This window comes from Taurulus bubalis (assembly GCF_910589615.1).
Source record: "Taurulus bubalis genome assembly, chromosome: 14".
Lineage (NCBI taxonomy): Eukaryota > Metazoa > Chordata > Actinopteri > Perciformes > Cottidae > Taurulus > Taurulus bubalis.
In genome coordinates this window covers 22,979,471-22,997,440 of record NC_136602.1, presented here as the reverse complement: position 1 = coordinate 22,997,440, position 17,970 = coordinate 22,979,471, and the positions used below count along the sequence as shown (strand labels likewise).

Below are 17,970 nucleotides of genomic sequence, written 5' to 3'. Positions count from 1 at the left end.
CACTCTGCTGCAGCAGGAAGTTACTGCTGATGAGAACTCCACTTCCTGCTTCTTCACATTAAAACACCTCCACACCACACTCACAGTGGGGCTTTTATTGTGAAGGACTCACAGGAAACACAACGTATTCATCACTGAGGTCAAAAACAGGAGAGACGGCATGACTCGCTGCCTCTGATTGGCTGATCCTTTTTAGGCGTTCCAGTAAACCACCACAGTTCCTGTGTTTGTTCCCGGTCCAAAGACACCTGAGAACTGTATTCCGTGTGGCTGTAAAACCTCGAGCTCACTGACTGTTCTCCTGCCGGCTTATAGCTGGAATGATTAATGCTTCATAGCATCACATATGTATTACTTCTGCATATTCTATTTCTTCCGTACTTTTTTTGTCGTCTTTCTTCTCCTGCATTATTTGAGCTACAGAAACCGTTCAGCTATCAGAATATTCAGCTCTTTCAGGAGAACGGTGCTGTGACTTTTCTTGTTTCTAACTTTTAAACATTTTTAATTATTAAGCTTTTTATGATTTATTTTTGAATGGGAGAACATCTTTAAATCCTCTTCAACTTCTTCAACTTTAAAAGCTTAAAGGTTCTGCATACTTTCAGCTACAGACACCATTTAAATGTGAACATTTTGACAAAACCTTCAACTATTACTTTAGTATTCAGCGTTTTGATATCTTTTATACTTTTTAAACTGTCATTGTTTATGTTCTATGCTTTTTTTCAGACCTTTTCTGAATTTGTAATGTAGGTACATTCATAATGTGGGTGTATTGCGCAGCTCAGAGCACATCATGTGGAGAAGAGCTTCAGAATCTTGTGGAAAGAATATTTGTGTTTCTATTTTCAACAATTGTCATCTTTTTTCTGTATTTTCAGGTATGTTATTATTATTTTTTCAAATATTTCAGCAGGATATGCATTTTCTAGTTAGGTGTGGCTAGTGTTCTAGTTCGGTTAGCCGTGTTGCTGATGCACAACAAGGCTGTAAACCAGTGGTCCCCAAACTAAGGCCCACATTTGGCCCGGCCCCCTGAACAATACCAGAGACGCATTATGATTTTTTTTTCAGTCTGGCCACGCAAATCCGATACTAGCCCCTGTCAAATAGAACGGAATAATGGCGAAAAGGTTTGGTAAGAGAACAATTGATTCAGAATGCAGGGTATTTAACCTGCAGTGGTCAAACGATTATTGTTTTGTTCAATGCAAAGAAAAGGCCGTTTGTTTATTTCACAAATAGTGTTATTTATTTCCTGACTTTTTTTCTGTGAAGATCCCAGAGAGGGGTATTTGGTTATTATTTATTTCATAAATAGTGTTATTATTTATTTCATAAATAGTGTTATTATGTATTTCATAAATAGTGTTATTATTTATTTCATAAATAGTGTTATTTATTTCCTGACTGTTTTTCTGTGAAGATCCCGGAAAGGGTTATTCATATTTGGTTGTGTGGCTTTCTGGAAAACAATAAATGTTTACATTTAGGCACCCCTGCGATCGTCACACTTTTTCTGTTACAAACTGACCCCGGCCCCCATCAGAGAAGGGAAAAGTTATGTGGCCCTCACAGGAAAAAGTTTGGGGACCCCTGCTGTAAAGCCTCACATCCAAACACGTCCCAACAATGTCCTGTGATGGGATTGTGTGCTGCTGTCTTGTTAACCTTTTAGCTCTTATTTCAGCCCTTCCTTCAGGACGCTTTGCCTTAAGAATGAATAATTAAGCCTTCTGTCTCTAAGCCTTCTGTCTTTAAGCCTTCTGTCTTCAAGTCTTCTGTCTTTAAGCCTTCTGTCTCTAAGTCTTCTGTCTCTAAGTCTTCTGTCTTTGTCTTCTGTCTTTGTCTTCTGTCTTTAAGCCTTCTGTCTTCTGTCTTTGTCTTCTGTCTTTAAGTCTTCTGTCTTTGTCTTCTGTCTTTAAGTCTTCTGTCTGTGTCTTCTGTCTTTAAGTCTTCTGTCTCTAAGTCTTCTGTCTTCAAATCTTCTGTCTTCTGTCTTTAAGTCTTCTGTCTGTGTCTTCTGTCTTTAAGTCTTCTGTCTCTAAGTCTTCTGTCTTCAAATCTTCTGTCTTTGTCTTCTGTCTTTGTCTTCTGTCTTTAAGTCTTCTGTCTTTAAGTCTTCTGTCTTTAAGCCTTCTGTCTTTAAGCCTTCTGTCTTCAAGTCTTCTGTCTTTGTCTTCTGTCTTTGTCTTTAAGTCTTCTGTCTTTAAGCCTTCTGTCTTTAAGCCTTCTGTCTTCAAGTCTTCTGTCTTTAAGTCTTCTGTCTTTGTCTTCTGTCTTTATCTTTTGTATTTAAGCCTTCTGTCTTTGTCTTCTGTCTTTAAGTCTTCTGTCTTTGTCTTCTGTCTTTAAGCCTTCTGTCTTTGTCTTCTGTCTTTAAGTCTTCTGTCTTTGTCTTCTGTCTTTGTCTTCTGTCTTTAAGTATTCTGTCTGTGTCTTCTGTCTTTAAGTCTTCTGTCTTTCAGTCTTCTGTCTTCAAGTCTTCTGTCTTTGTCTTCGGTGTTTAAGTCCTCTGTCTTTAAGCCTTGCGTCTTCAAGTCTTCTGTCTTTGTCTTCTGTCTTTAAGCCTTCTGTATTCAAGTCTTCTGTCTTTGTCTTCTGTCTTTAAGCCTTCTGTCTTTGTCTTCTGTCTTTAAGTCTTCTGTCTCTAAGTCTTCTGTCTTTAAGCCTTCTGTCTTTGTCTTCTGTCTTCAAGTCTTCTGTCTTTAAGCCTTCTGTCTATGTCTTCTGTCTTCAAGTCTTCTGTCTTTAAGCCTTCTGTCTTCAAGTCTTCGGCCTTTGTCTTCTGTCTTTGTCTTCTGTCTTTAAGTCTTCTGTCTTCAAGCCATCTGTCTTTGTCTTCTGTCTTTGAGTCTTCTGTCTTCAAGCCTTCTGTCTTTAAGTCTTCTGTCTTTGTCTTCTGTCTTTATGTCTTCTGTCTTTGTATTCTGTCTTTAAGCCTTCTGTCTTCAAGTCTTCTGTCTTTGTCCTCTGTCTTTAAGTCTTCTGTCTTTAAGTCTTCTGTTTTCAAGTCTTCTGTCTTTAAGTCTTTTGTCTTTAAGCCTTTTTTCTACGCAATGTTTCTAGTAATAGAACTGCTGCTCGTGCTGAAGTAGTGGTGGTAGAGGCCGTCATTCAGACGCTGTTGTGGGACTACGGATAATATTATGAACCCAGACACGATGGAGTTTGATGTTCCGACGTATGGGGAATTTACACAACAAGTACAAAGCAGAGCTAGTGGCTATTTCCATGGTGCATGGCGAAAACGGTATCGTTTTTTTACAGAGATAAGCCACGCCCCCTTTAAGGTGCGAGTAACGCGTCGCGTTTGGTGTAAACGCAGCATAAGAAGTTGGTACATCTCTACATTTATACAGTATTGGTATTGACTTTGACCTTTTACCATTTATATAATCAATATGTTGCATGGTTTTCATTATATTAAGAGATAATGTATTAACGTCAAACCCTGATTTGATCATTTCTAGCTCCTTTTCAATAACAAACAAAAGTTCCTTCAAACGTTTTCCTCAGCAAAAAGTTTTTATCGTCAGCAAAAATGACACATTTTTGTAATTTATAAACATTACAAAAATGGTTATAGAAAGTATAAAAGGTATAGACCCATTACTGATCCCTGTGGTACTCCACCGGTGATCTTCCTAAGTCCTGACACCACGTCATTAACTCACTGCGTCTGTTTCCAAGTAGCTTTTCAGCCAAGAGTGAGCCCTCTTATCCATACTTCTCCATACTTCTCTAAGGTAATCAATCATTTACTGTGATCTATATATCCAAAGCCTTCTGCAGGTCAATGTAAATACCAATAGAATACTCATCATTTTCAACTGCCTTTGTTACTCCATTAGTGCATGGGTAGTAGTTCTATTTTTACTAAATCCCTACTAATGTTCACGCAATAATTAATTTATACTTTTGAGGAAGAAGGGATATTGGTCTATTATTATCCATGTAACACTTATCTCCATTTTTTTATGTTGGTATTATCTTTGCAGTTTTCATTTTATTAGGAAAATTACTTCATTACTTTAGGTTCATTTTTGAGAAACATGTCTCATAATTACCCACGTATGGACCAGCCTTCGATTTATAAAGTTCACTATAAAAACTTGCAAATACAATATATTATTTCCTTTGTATTCATCATTACTTTCCCCATTTCATTTTTGACGGCTGGTATAGCATAACTATGCCCTCGAAATAGGGCATACTCTGCCTTTTTATTATAGATTTCATTTAATTTAAATTCGAGGTCACACCATCGTTTAAGCATTAGATCAGTGTGATTCTTGGACAGTGTTCTTTCTATTTCTTTAAACTGAGATTCCAGATCACTTACTATTTTAACTTTCTCTCTTTCTTTCTACTGTATGCTATGATTTCCCTTATAAAAGCTTTGGAGGTCTCCCATACTGTTCCGATTTATCTGTTGAACCAACGTTCCACAGGAAGAAATTGTCAAGTTCCTCTACCATTGAACTGCTAAATCCTGGTCCTGGAAAAGAGATCTGTTGACCCTCCATCCGTTTTTCTTTACTCGGTCTGGTTCTATTACTAATCCTAGCTGCTGCTGCTGCATGACTGGTCAATGCTGGTTATATTGAGCCATCTGAGACGCTCTCCACCAGATCCTTGCTTATCAGAATAATCTATCCTGGAGTGAGACGTGTGTCTATGAGAGTAGAATGTGTATTCCCTTTCTCTTGGGTTGACAAGCCTCCATATATCTGTCCATCCGAGGTCCTTCATCAGTAATTTAATTGCCAGTCTGTCTTTTATCATATTAAATAAAGGAGTGGTTTTGTCTAAAGCTCCATCCAAAACTTGATTAAAATCTCCAGCTATGATTGTGTGCCCATCAGCGATGTTCCCCACTGATTTATTTACTTCAAAAAAACAGTCTGTATCTTCGATGTCGGGGCATAGATATTACATAGATTAACTTTTATTCCATTAATTTTAGCTTCCAAACACATCATTCTTCTGTCCACGTCCTTTTCTTCTCTTAACAATTGGAAGTTCAGCTTTTTGCACCAACATAGCCACTCCATGTGTTTTACTAGAGTATGAGCTATAGTATGCCTGAACAACCCAGTCTCTCCTCAGTTAGCTGCCTCTGAATCCATCTAGTGAGTCTCTTGTATAAAAGCCACATCGGCTTGTTGGGATTTTAGGTGTAATAAAAACATTTTCCTTTTTATGGTATTTTGTAACCATTAACGTTCCATGACATTATCCTCAGACCCCTAGTCATATGTTAACATGGTTTAATACTCTCAATATCAAGATGATAGCTGCACATGAGAGCAGGAAGCAAGACATGAGGTTCCACCAGCTGCACGTCAAAACCCACATAAACAATAACACACAATACAAATCATCCACACATAACACAACCTTATTCCCACCCGCTCTCACTCGGGAGAGATCCACCAACAAGAGGACCATGGGATCCTTGAAGAGGTGTGTTCTTACCTGATAGGTGTTTTCTTACCTGAGTGGTGTGTTCTTACCTGATAGGTGTGTTTTTACCTGAGAGGTGTGTTCTTACCTGAGAGGTGTGTTCTTACCTGAGAGGTTTGTTCTTACCTGCCTTGTGTGATGTTGATGGCTGCATAACCCGTTGACAGCACTTCACTTCAGCAGTACTTTAACAACCTTTCTCTGATACTTAAGATTTGAAAGAAGAAAAACTTAAAGTATTCTTGTTACTTCCCAACTTCAAGGCCAAAGTCCCATATCCAGTTGGAGTGACACACTCATATGCTCACTGTGATTTGGGCTTGTCCTGGACTGTAGAGAAAATAATACAATGGAGTCATGTCCTGCTCATGTTGATCATGCTGCTCATGTTGCTCATGTCCAGCTCATGTTGCTCTTGTTGCTCTTGTTGCTCTTGTTGCTCATGTTGCTCATGCTGTTCATGTTGCTCATGCTGCTCATGTTGCTCATGCTGCTCATGTCTTGCGCATGCTGCTCATGTTGCTCATGCTGCCCATGTTGCTCATGCTGCTCATGTTGCTCATGCTGCTCATGTTGCACATGTTGCTCATGTTACTCATGTTGCTCATGTTATATTGATCATGCTGCTCCGTTGCTCATGTTATATTGATCATGTTGTTCATGTTGCTCATGCTGCTCATGTTGCTCATGTTGCTCATGTTACTCATGTTACTCATGCTGCTCATGTTGCTCATGTTACTCATGTTGCTCGTGTAGCTCATGTTGCTCATGCTGCTCATGTTGCTCTTGTTTCTCATGTTACTAGTGTTACTCATGTTGCTCATGTTGCTCTTGCTGCTCATGTCCAGCTCATGTTGCTCATGCTGCTCATGTTACTCATGTTGCTCATGTTACTCATGTTGCTCATGTAGCCCATGTAGCTCATGCTGCTCATGTACCTCATGTTGCTCATGCTGCTCATGTTGCTCATGTTACTCATGTTGCTCATGTTGCTCATGTTACTCATGCTGCGCATGTTGCTCATGCTGTTCATGCTGCTCATGTTACTTGTGTTACTCATGTTGCTCATGTTACTCATGTTGCTCATGCTGCTCATGTTGCTCATGTTACTCATGTTGCTCATGCTGCTCATGTTGCTCATGTTACTCATGTTGCTCATGTCGCTCATGTTACTCATGCTGCTCATGTTACTCATGCTGCTCATGTTGCTCATGTTACTCATGTTGCTTGTGTTACTTGTGTTACTCATGTTGCTCATGTTGCTCATGCTGCTCATGTTACTCATGTTGCTCATGTTACTCATGCTGCTCATGTTGCTCATGTTGCTCATGTTACTCATGTTGCTCATGCTGCTCATGTTGCTCATGTTGCTCATGCTGCTTATGTTTCTCATGTTGCTAATGTTGCTCATGTTACTAATGTTGCTTATGTTGCTTATGTTGCTCATGCTGCTCATGTTCCTCATGTTGCTCATGTTCCTCATGTTGCTCATGCTGCTCATGTTACTCATGTTGCTCATGTTCCTCATGTTGCTCATGTTACTAATGTTGCTCATGTTGCTCATGTTACTCATGTTCAGCTCATGTTGCTCATGTTGATCATGTTATCTCCCCAGGACTCCAGGCTGAAGGAAACCACACATCAACAGGTAAATAGAGAAAGAAAAGAGAAAGAAAGATTAAATGAATCAGAATCAGAAGTCAAGTTTTAGTTTGATCTTTTCTTCATTAAATTAATTTCTTTGCTGACGACTCTCTGCTTTCTGTTTAGAACCTGTCAGGTTGGTGGGAGGAGCCAGTCGCTGTGCAGGAACACTGGAGCTGAACCACCAAGGAGACTGGAGACCAGTACAGGACTCTCTCAGGGATCCAGGAGCTTTCTCTTTCTGGACCCTGAAGAGAACAGCTGATTTCTGTAGAGATCTGGACTGTGGGTCTGCTGTTTCTGTGAGAGAGAGAGAGGTTTCCTCAGAGAGATCTGTGTGGAGGATCAACTCTCACTGTGTTTTCTTTGGATCTGCTCCTAGAGATTGTTTAACATCAGCTTCCTCGTCCTTCATCATGGATCTCACCTGCTCAGGTGAGTCCATCAGTGCCCTCCTGTGTGACAGTAAGGTGTCCAGGTTGACATCACCAGCTAGAGCGGCAGCAGACTTGTCTGATGAGCTGCTCCTCAGTAAATCAGGTGCTGAATGCACCAATATGTCTTTATATGAGACCTCCATGTCTGCTGCGTCCTCTGGTCCAACCAGCAACCAGCAGAAAGGACTCCTCCTTCAGCTGGACAGCTTTCTCATTCACTGGTTTCCACCAGCAGGTTCTTTGGTTCCCAGCACTACTGGTTACAACTTAGAGCAGCTCAGCTCAGCCGGGGGCTCGTCAGTATCTCCACACCGCTTCACCCTGAGACCCTCCTCACGGAGAGAGTCCAGCTCTATCTCTTTAGACTTTAGGGGTCATTTTATTACCAGATTCATGTTCTGGGTCACAGATCTTCTAGAAACACAAGACAGAATGTTATTTACTGTCTGGTGTATTTTATCTCTTTCATCTTCTCTCATCTCTCCAGACTCTGTCAGGCTGCTGAATGGGACCAGTCTGTGTTCAGGTAGACTGGAGGTGAGGCCTACCCAGCCTACCCAGCTTACCCAGCCTACCCAGTCTACCCAGTCTACCCAGCCTACCCAGCCTACCCAGTCTAACCAGTCTACCCAGTGGGGGTCCTCCGTGTGTGAAGAGGACTTTGACCAGCAGGATGCAGAGGTGGTCTGTAGGGAGCTTGGCTGTGGCGCTCCTTTAGTCCTCCAGGGGGCGCTCTATGGAGAAGTGGAGGCTCCAATGTGGACCAAAGAGTTCCAGTGTGGAGGCCATGAGTCTGCTCTCCTGGACTGTAGAAGCTCAGGCTCACAGAGAAACACCTGCTCACCTGGTAAAGCTGTTGGACTCACATGCTCAGGTAGAAGAGGAGCTGCAGCTTTGATCTGCTTCATCTCTGTTCTCCTGGAACTCACTTTGTTCTTTACTGACGAATCTCTGCTTTCTGTTCAGAACCTGTCAGGTTGGTGGGAGGAGCCAGTCGCTGTGCAGGAACACTGGAGGTGAAACCTCAAGGAGACTGGAGACCAGTAGATGGTTTTAGCTGGACCCTGAATGAAGCAGCTGTTGCCTGTAGAGAACTGGACTGTGGCTCTGCTGTTTCTGTGAGACAGAGAATAGAGTCCTCAGAGAGACCTGTGTGGACGATCGACTCTCCCTGTGTTCACTCTGTATCTGCTCTGAGAGGTTGTGTAATATCAGATTCCTCTTCCACTATCGTGGATCTCACCTGCTCAGGTAAGCCCATCAATGCCCTCCTCTGTATTCAATGTAATCCCTGTGTTGGGTCCAGTCCCTCCCTCTAGCAGTGATCTGTGTAGAACCTCTCTGAGGCGTCTCTATCCTTCATGAGCTTCACCTGTTCAGGTTCCTCGTGGTCTGCTTCAAGTTGACTTGTGTTCATGTCTAACTCTCCTGCTCCACCGTGTTGCTGAGGTGGAGACATGTTGGTCATCAAGGTCAAAGCCCATCTTCTGAGGTGTGGATCCTTGTTCCATTAGTGAGTCATAACTCTTCATCATCAGCTGTTCCCTTGATGTGATCTCATGTGAATCTGCAGAGAGAATCTGTCCAGCTGCAACACTGATGCTGTTTATAGAAGTCTGTTTACAAAGAACCCGGGAGCACCAATCCTTCTCTTTTCTTCTGTCTCCTGGACATTACCCAGCATGCACCAGCCAGCCAGAGCTCCTGGACATTACCCAGCATGCGCCAGCCAGCCAGAGCTCCAGGACATTACAAGCATGCACCAGCTAGCCAGAGCTTTACTGTGATGTATTATTGGTGGTTGCTGAAGTTGTTATGGGATGTTTGTCGGAGCTGACATGTCAAACTGTTTCTGGGTCCAGGGATGAGTTTGATCAGGGGTGCCCACACTTTTGACCAAATCAAAAAGATCTACCTACATTAATAATGCTAAATCTCTCTCTTCTCTCTCTCTCTCTCTCTCTCTCTGTCTCTCCCTCTCTCTCTCTCTCTCTCTCTCTCTCTCTCTCTCTCTCTCTCTCTCTCTCTCTCTCTCTCTCTCTCTCTCTCTCTCTGAGAGGAAGCATCGTGGTTGAGAGCTGAGCGCGCGTGTGGTGGAGAGTTACATCGGTGTTCGATAGTTTGAAGTGGTGAATACAGTGTTTTTGTGTAGTGTAGTGTCACGGTGGTTTTTTTGGGGTTTGTGTGTCTGGTTGGTCGGGTTCGTGTTGGTGTGTTTGTGGCTGCTCGGCTTACGCTGGGCGGCATGCGGCATGACGCCAACATGGACTTGAGCGGACTGACGCGGAGACACGGGGTGAAGGTCGCGGGCTTCCGCCTGCTGGCGATGCTCCCACTGGCGGGGCTGCGCCTGGGGGGCAGGGCCGGGAGGTCAGGGACCAGCAAGACGGTCAGGGAGGACAAGACGGGACAGGTGGGGTCCGGGACGTAGGGGAGAGGGATCAGGGTGAGCCATGTGGGCTCCGAGCGAATGTGGGCCTGCAGGTGGGTCAGACAGGGGAGGGGGGTCAGAAGGGGGTGGAGGAGCGGCAGGACAGGCAGGCGGCTGCTGGGGGACAGGGGGTGGCCAACAGGAGGCAAAGAGCAGGTGAACAGGCAGAGGGTGGTGAGGAAGAGGAAGGTGAGGAAGACGCCGTGTTGTCAGGAGGTGATGCTGACATGGAGGCAGAGGAGGAGGGGCTTAAAGTCGGCCGGCTTGAGAGGAAGTGCAGGGGGGACGCTGAGAGCTCCCAGGCAAAAAAAGGAGCAGTGAGCTCGAAGAGACTGAGAAGGAGGGCAGCAGAGTCTGCGTCTGGTGGAGGAGAGGACTCCGCTGATAGTGAAGCCTCTGACTCCTGGGCTGGGCTCCGGAGCGGCAGCGAAGGCTACGGTATAGACAGGATAAAGACGTTTCTCCAAAGGACTAAGAATGAAAGGGGAGTGTACGTGGGGGATTATTTCTCTGATAAGGAGAAATTTTTAAAGTCTGCGCATTTTCATATGCACAGTGGTGGAACAGGAGGTTTTACCAGGCCAGAGGTCTACAGGATGAGGAAAATAATGCAGAAGGTCAATTAGGAGTTAGGAGAGGGCGGGTTTATTTAGTTATGATGTTTTGTTTGCTACTTTTTATCTTTTTAATGACGAGTCTTCTGAAAATCAGCACGTTGAACGTGAACGGGGCCAGGGATCCGGTAAAGAGGTCTCTGGTGTACCAGCTGATGAAACTCAAGAGGACGGACGTGATGTTTCTGTAGGAGACTCACAGTGACTCGTACAATGAGACCGAGTGGAAGAGCGAGTGGGGGGGGGGGGGGGGGGGGGTGGTGCTGAGTCACAAGGGCACAACCAGTGGGGGGTGGGGATCCTCTTCTCAGAGAGCTTTACACCAGAGTCTGTAGAGGTGGAGCAGGTGGTGGAGGGCAGACTGCTGATGGTGAGGGCCAAGTTCCAACATGTTGTGTTTCTGAACGTTTATGCTCCTGTTTTATGGCCGGAGCGAGTGGGTTTTCTAAAGGTCTTAAGCACCGTTCTATGCAGAGTGGAGGTGGAGGACTTTTTATTTGTGGGAGGGGATTTTAACTGCACTGAGAATGACCTGCTAGACAGGAATCACCTGGAGCCTCACGGTCCATCCCAGCATGCACTAAGGCAGCTGGTGGAGCAGCACGAGCTAGTCGACGTGTGGAGGAGACTCAACGGGGACAGGAGACAGTACACCTGGGCTCACTCAAGTGGGAATTTGATTTCCATGGCTAGGATAGACAGGTCTTATTGTTTTAAACACGATTTTAACATGGTGAGGAAGAGCAGCATAGTGCCCGTTGGGTTTACTGACCACGCTATGGTTAGTGGCAGTGTTTCTATTACTAATTTAAAGTCTCGAAGCGCATACTGGCATTTTAATACGACTCTTTTATCTGATGCACATTTTAAGGATGTGTTCAGGTTCTTCTGGCACAGTTTTAAGGGCGTAAAACATGAGTTTGAATCTTTAAAACAGTGGTGGGATTGTGGGAAGGTGGAGATAAAGCAGTTCTGTCAACAGTACACTCTCAATGTCACACGGGATATTACCAGATCTATGAGGGATCTAGAGACGGAAATTGTGGAACTGCAGAACTTAGCAGAATCCACTGGAGATGGAGATCACATTGAAGATCTCAAATCAAAAAAGTCTGCTCTGACAGACCTGCTGGGCACTAAGACCCAAGGGGCGCTGGTGAGATCACGGTTCATGAGTGCAACACACATGGATGCACCGTCCAAGTTCTTCTTTGGCCTGGAGAAAAGGAACGGGCAGAGCAGGAGCATTCATGCTCTACGCTCTGATACGAGACAGGACCTCAGGGACGGGAAGGAGATCCGGAAGAGAGCTGTGAGCTTCTACTCTCAGCTATACTGCAGTGAGTACACTGAGAACGATGCCATGTTCAAGTCCTTTTGTGGGGAGCTGCCCAAGGTTCCGGAGTATGTGAACGCCGGGCTGGAGGCTCCCTTGGAGATACAGGAACTGTACGCGGCCCTGCAGAGCATGGAGGGGGGGAAGGCCCCGGGCATTGTCTGCCCAGTCTACCAGGAGGGTTGACCTGGAAGAGGGATGGGCTGAAATACCTTGGAGTGTATGTTGGGGATGAAGAATTTGTAAAGAAGAATTGGGAGGGCGTGGTGGGTAGAGTCGAGGGAGCCTTAGCGAAATGGAAGTGGCTGAAGCCACATATGTCCTACAGAGGCCGGACTCTGGTGGTTAATAATTTGGTGGCGTCTACGCTGTGGCACAAGTTAGCCTGCATGGAGCCTCCCAAAGGTTTCACACGCAGGCTGCAGGCCATCCTGGTAGACTTTTTTTGGGACAAGCTGCATTGGGTCCCTCAGGGGGTGCTGTCTTTAACAAAGGAGGAGGGGGGACAGGGTCTGGTCCACATCGACAGCAGGGTGGCGACGTTCAGGTTTCAGTTTGCACAAAAGTATCTGACAGGTCCGACAGATGTGGTGTGGAGGGGGGTGGCCAGCTGCGTTTTAAGGAATGCCGCTGGGCTTGGAGTAGACACTGCACTCTTTTTAATGGATCTTTACCTTCTAGAACGAGGTGGGCTGTCTCCTTTTTACCTGTCAGTTTTTAAAGTATGGAACTCCTTCAAATGGAGGAGACTGGAGCCAGTGGCATCACTACATTGGCTGCTGGAGGAGCCTCTGGTGAACGGGGCCAGGAAGGACGTGCAGGACAGCGCAACACCAGGGCTCAACAACAGGCTGTGCTCCTTGGGGATCACCACCCTGAGAAAGGTGGTGGATGTAGCTGGTCCTGGCCTGGCAGACGCACCTGCGCTAGCCTCTCTGCTCGGGCTGAAGTCCCTTCGGCAGAGCGGGGGCATCCTGAGCAGGTGGGCCGGGAGGCTAATGAGGGAAGAGGGGAAGATGCTGCAGAAGTATAGCGGAAATGAGGAGGCACCGGACCCCACAGACCCCTTTCCAGAGCTGAGATCCGGTCCGGACCTGAGCGGGGTCCCAGGAACACTGCTAAGCAGAGCGGACAGGCAGCAAGTGGACTTCTATACAGCCACGGGGAAGTCCGTGTACGCGCTGTGTGTGAAGCTCTTAAACAAGGACAAACTAACTGGGAGAGTGGACACTGTGTGGAGGCAGAAGCTGGGGGTGGGCTCTGGGGTGAAGCCAGGGTGGAGGGGGTTGGAAAACCTCCCATCAGAAAGAGGACTGGGGATCTTCAGTGGAGGGTTCTACACGGGGCAGTGGCTGTGAATGCTTTTATTTCTGTGCATAACCCCACTGTATCCAATACATGTCCATTATGAGGGGCTGTGGAGACTGTGTTTCACTGTTTTTATGATTGTGACAGGCTCTGTAGTCTTTTTAACACCCTGCGAACTGTTTTTAGCAGGTTTGGGGAAACCTGGTCTCAGGCAATTTTTATTTTTGGGGTCCATTATCAGAAGCTGGACGCCTCCAAGTGGCAGCTCCTGAACTTGGTGCTGAGAGAAGCCAAGTTGGCGATTTACAGCAGCAGGAAGCGCAGGGTGGAGGGCAGGACGGGACAGGAAGCACTCCCTGTCTTCAGGTCCCTGGTCAAGGCCAGAGTCTGGGTTGATTTTAGGTTTTTTAAGAGCCTGAACAATTTGGGTGATTTTACCCAGAAATGGTGCTATGATGATGCATTGTGCTGTGTGTCTGGGGAGATCTTAACGTTTAAGGTTCCATTTGTGTAAATTAGGAAGTGGCTATGTTGTCATAAGAACTGTGTTTTAAACTGAGTGTCAAATAAAGGTTTTGTAAAAGTCAAAAAGTCTCTCTCTCTCTCTCTCTCTCTCTCTCTCTCTCTCTCTCTCTCTATATATATATATATATATATATATATATATATATATATATATATATATATATATATATATCATTATTAATGTATAAATATACCGAGTATACTTTATATTTACAATATTGGCGTACCTTGCATAACTGCATGAACCCTTATGACGCAATACAATTCTGTAAATTTTTGGTCATTACATATTACTCTGATGACTTCACTGAATGGAACAGCAGGGCTGCATAGTCTCAGGCAGACTAATGGTCATCAGTTATGGTGGAACGGTGATTGACTTAATATTGTTCATGTGGGAAAAGGCTGACTCACATAGATAAACTCTGACAGACACTTGTCAAGCTGCTCTCTTAAGTTGCGCACACGCCTTCCGTTGCGTCTCCAGCTCTGACGCCAGGCTTTGAAGTTCCTCAAATCACGGCGCTGCAGCTTTGAGGACAGATGTTGCATTTCCCGTTTGAAAACATTAACTGAGCTGGTTTTGTCTTTCACTTGCAGCTCTAAATTAAGCTCATTCAACAGATCGGTTAAAAATGCCAAGTCTAGCAGCCACTGATCATCATGTAGTTGGTAGCTGCATGTTTAACAACATGGAGAAACTCCTTTATCTCCGGACAGAGCTCTATAAGCCGTCTCACATCAGTGTGTAGAACAGCGGTCTTTGAAGAGCTCTCGCTCGAATAGATGATCTTCGTTGCCACATCCATGATCTCTTTCCTGTTAGCATTGTAGCGCATAATGCTTGTTGGCGTATTATGCAGTGGTAATTAAGGAAGTCGGGGAGAACATCGTCCTCCCTGCATTTGGCAATAAATCCATTCAAGCGACCGGCGGGCACAGCGTCCATGTTTTTTTTTTTTATGACATGTGATCTACCCGCACTACCTCTGCGATCAACCGGTCGCGATCGACGTATTGGGCACCCCTGAGTTTGATCATCTTCCTCCTCTTCATGTTTGTGGGTTTGATGTGTTGTCGCCTCGTGTTGAGTTGTATCAGGACACCTGTGTGGTTCCACTGTTGTAGAGCGGAGCGAAAACAAGAGAACAAGAGATCCTTCACTTCAGGATTCTATTCTTGGGACTAAGTGTCTCACAATCAGCTGGAAACCAGTCAGATGGACTGGTTGGGCACCACTGGTCTAGACCTGGTGTCTGACCCAGTTATGTTAGGTTGTTACCATGGTGACCCATTCTACTGATGTCATATGTACAGAACGTATTGAATTATTATGGTATGTTATGTGTTGTTTTGATTATTAAGATTATTTTTTATTTTGTCTCTGAATTGTTGTTTCATGACATCTTGTATTTACTGTCTGGTGTCTTTTATCTCTTTCATCTTCTCTCGTCTCTCCAGACTCTGTCAGGCTGCTGGATGGGACCAGTCTGTGTTCAGGTAGACTGGAGGTGAGGTCTACCCAGTCTACCCAGTCCAACCAGTCTACCCAGCCTACCCAGCCTACCCAGTCTAACCAGTATAACCAGTCTACCCAGCCTACCCAGTCTAACCAGTATAACCAGTCTAACCAGCCTAACCAGTCTACCCAGTCTACCCAGTCTAACCAGTCTAACCAGTGGTGGTCCTCAGTGTGTGAAGAGGACTTTGACCAGCAGGATGCAGAGGTGGTCTGTAGGGAGCTTGGCTGTGGCGCTCCTTTAGTCCTCCAGGGGGCGCTCTATGGAGAAGTGGAGGCTCCAATGTGGACCAAAGAGTTCCAGTGTGGAGGCCATGAGTCTGCTCTCCTGGACTGTAGAAGCTCAGGCTCAGAGAGCAACACCTGCTCACCTGGCAAAGCTGTTGGACTCACCTGCTCAGGTAGAAGAGGAGCTGCAGCTTTGATCTGCTTCATCTCTGTTCTCCTGGAACTCACTTTGTTCTTTACTGATGACTCTCTGCTTTCTGTTCAGAACCTGTCAGGTTGGTGGGAGGAGCCAGTCGCTGTGCAGGAACACTGGAGGTGAAACCTCAAGGAGACTGGAGACCAGTATTTTACTTGAAAATAAGAGGTCACTCTTCATGGACCCTGAATGAAGCAGCTGTTGCCTGTAGAGATCTGGACTGTGGCTCTGCTGTTTCTACGAGAGAGAGAGTAGAGTCCTCAAAGAGACCTGTGTGGTGGATCTTCTCTCCCTGTCTTCACTCTGGATCTGCTCTGAGAGATTGTGCAATGTCACGTTACTCTTCCTCCATCGTGGATCTCACCTGTTCAGGTAAGCCCATCAGTGACATCATCTCTGACATCATCTCTGACAGCAGTGTTACCAACTAGCAGTGAAACCAACTGTAAAGTTATCCAATGGATAACTTTACAGTTGTTTTCTGGAAGCTTCAACCTCCAGAGTCCTGAGACACACCTGTCTGTCTGTCTTCAGTCTGTCTGTCTTCAGTCTGTCTCTCTTTCTTCAGCCCTGTGGCATCAGGTCCTTCATCAGGCTCCATCTTGATCAATAGAGGGTACATGAACTTCCATCATCTCTGTGTTTACAGACCTGCTGCTTCAGCCAATCATCTCTGTGTCCACCTCCATGGACGGGGTCTCCGAGGCCCAGCAGCAGGGGTCTCAGGTGCTCAGGGGCTCCACCTTCACCATCTGCTGCTCCATCCATCCACAGTACCCAGGAGGCTCCTTCCAGCTCATCTTCAGCTCCTCCAACACGGCTCACAACTCCACCCAGCCAGCTGTCAATCACTCTGCATACTTCCTGTTTCCTGCTGCAGAGCCCGCCCACCAAGGAAGCTACAGCTGTGTTTATCACGTCTCTGTTTCCTCTCATAACTTCTCCTCTGAGAGCCGTCTGCTCTCCCTCACTGTCCCAGGTAAGCTACCTGTCTCCATGCTGATTGGTCCAAAGGGACTAACATGATCAGCTGACCACAGAGTCCATGTTGTTGTTTGTGGATGACCATGTGACTCCTGTCATTGTGTGAACACGTCATGTAGTAACCAGACCTAAACAAAGTCTAACAGCTAACTATGTGCTGTAGGACAGAGCAGGTGTGGTTACCAGTATAACTCTGGTTCTCTGAGAACTGAAGCCCCTTCTGAAGCTCCACTGCCACCGCATCAGTCATTACACCCTTTAGCCCCCAACTCACCATTTTCAAGTGTAGTTCCTCCATCTGTCAGAAGCAAGAAGGGCGGTGTGCTCAGGTACCTCACTCAGAGAACTAGGGTTATCTTGAGACGGTTATTATTGATAGGGAATATGCTTTCAATCGGCTCTTCACTACGTCCCGCCTCTCTAATGCTGACTGGCCAATCATAGCTGAGCAGGAACGCTGGTGATGAAAATAGGACGTAGGTGATGACATCATTGTAACTTGTAACCAACACTAACCAGATTGAATGTAACAATGTAACAAAAACACAAACCTTCGTTCTGATTGGCTCTAAAACTGAACATTTGTCACTGAAGACTTTGCACTCTGTATGAAAAGTGACTCTGTCTGTCTTTAGACCCTCAAGTTCATGCAAACTGTTTTTAACTGAAGTCACATTTTGTTCTGCTTCCACCATCATGTTGCTCGCTGGTTGTATAGAAGTCTATGCTTCATGTGTTAAAGCTGCATTCTCTCTCCTGACCACCAGGAGGTGACTCCTCTGGTTGTATAGAAGTCTATGCTTCTTATGTTAAAGTTGTTTCTCTCTACTGACCACCAGGGGGTGACTCCTCTGGTTGCATAGATGTCTATATACATGACTCTACTTCTCTCTTGATTTATTCCCTTTATTTATAAACATGAGTTTATGTCTCAATCTCTAGTTTCAAGTCTTCTTCAATACAGCATGATGTTCATTTAGTAAATTATGGTCATTTAGAGTCAAACAGACCATAAAGCAGGGGATGCTTTAGGGCGGGGCTACAAGGTGATTGACATGTCTCTACCAGAGAGACTCCTCCTCAGTCCAGATGTGGTCACTTCCTGTTCACTGGTTGCAAAAACAAGATGTCCACAAACCAAAGAGTCAGGACGACTCGATCCACTTCTTCTACGTCTCTGGTTCAAACAGTGAACATGAAATAGACATGGCGAGTAATACGTTATGTAATGTTTCCTGAGGGAATAAATCATGAGAGAAGCAAAACAATTTCCCCA

At 45.3% G+C, this 17,970-nt stretch overlaps 1 long non-coding RNA gene across 1 annotated transcript in view; it reads left to right on the top strand.

Moving 5' to 3' along the window:
* LOC306746987 overlaps window positions 1–7,326 on the top strand; it is a 9,140-nt gene extending 1,814 nt beyond the window's left edge. Inside the window, exons 2-3 of the long non-coding RNA XR_013771136.1 lie at window positions 7,088–7,120; window positions 7,243–7,326. This is a non-coding gene — a long non-coding RNA (uncharacterized lncRNA). The remainder of the gene's footprint in view (window positions 1–7,087; window positions 7,121–7,242) is intronic.
* Window positions 7,327–17,970: the final 10,644 nt, after the last annotated feature.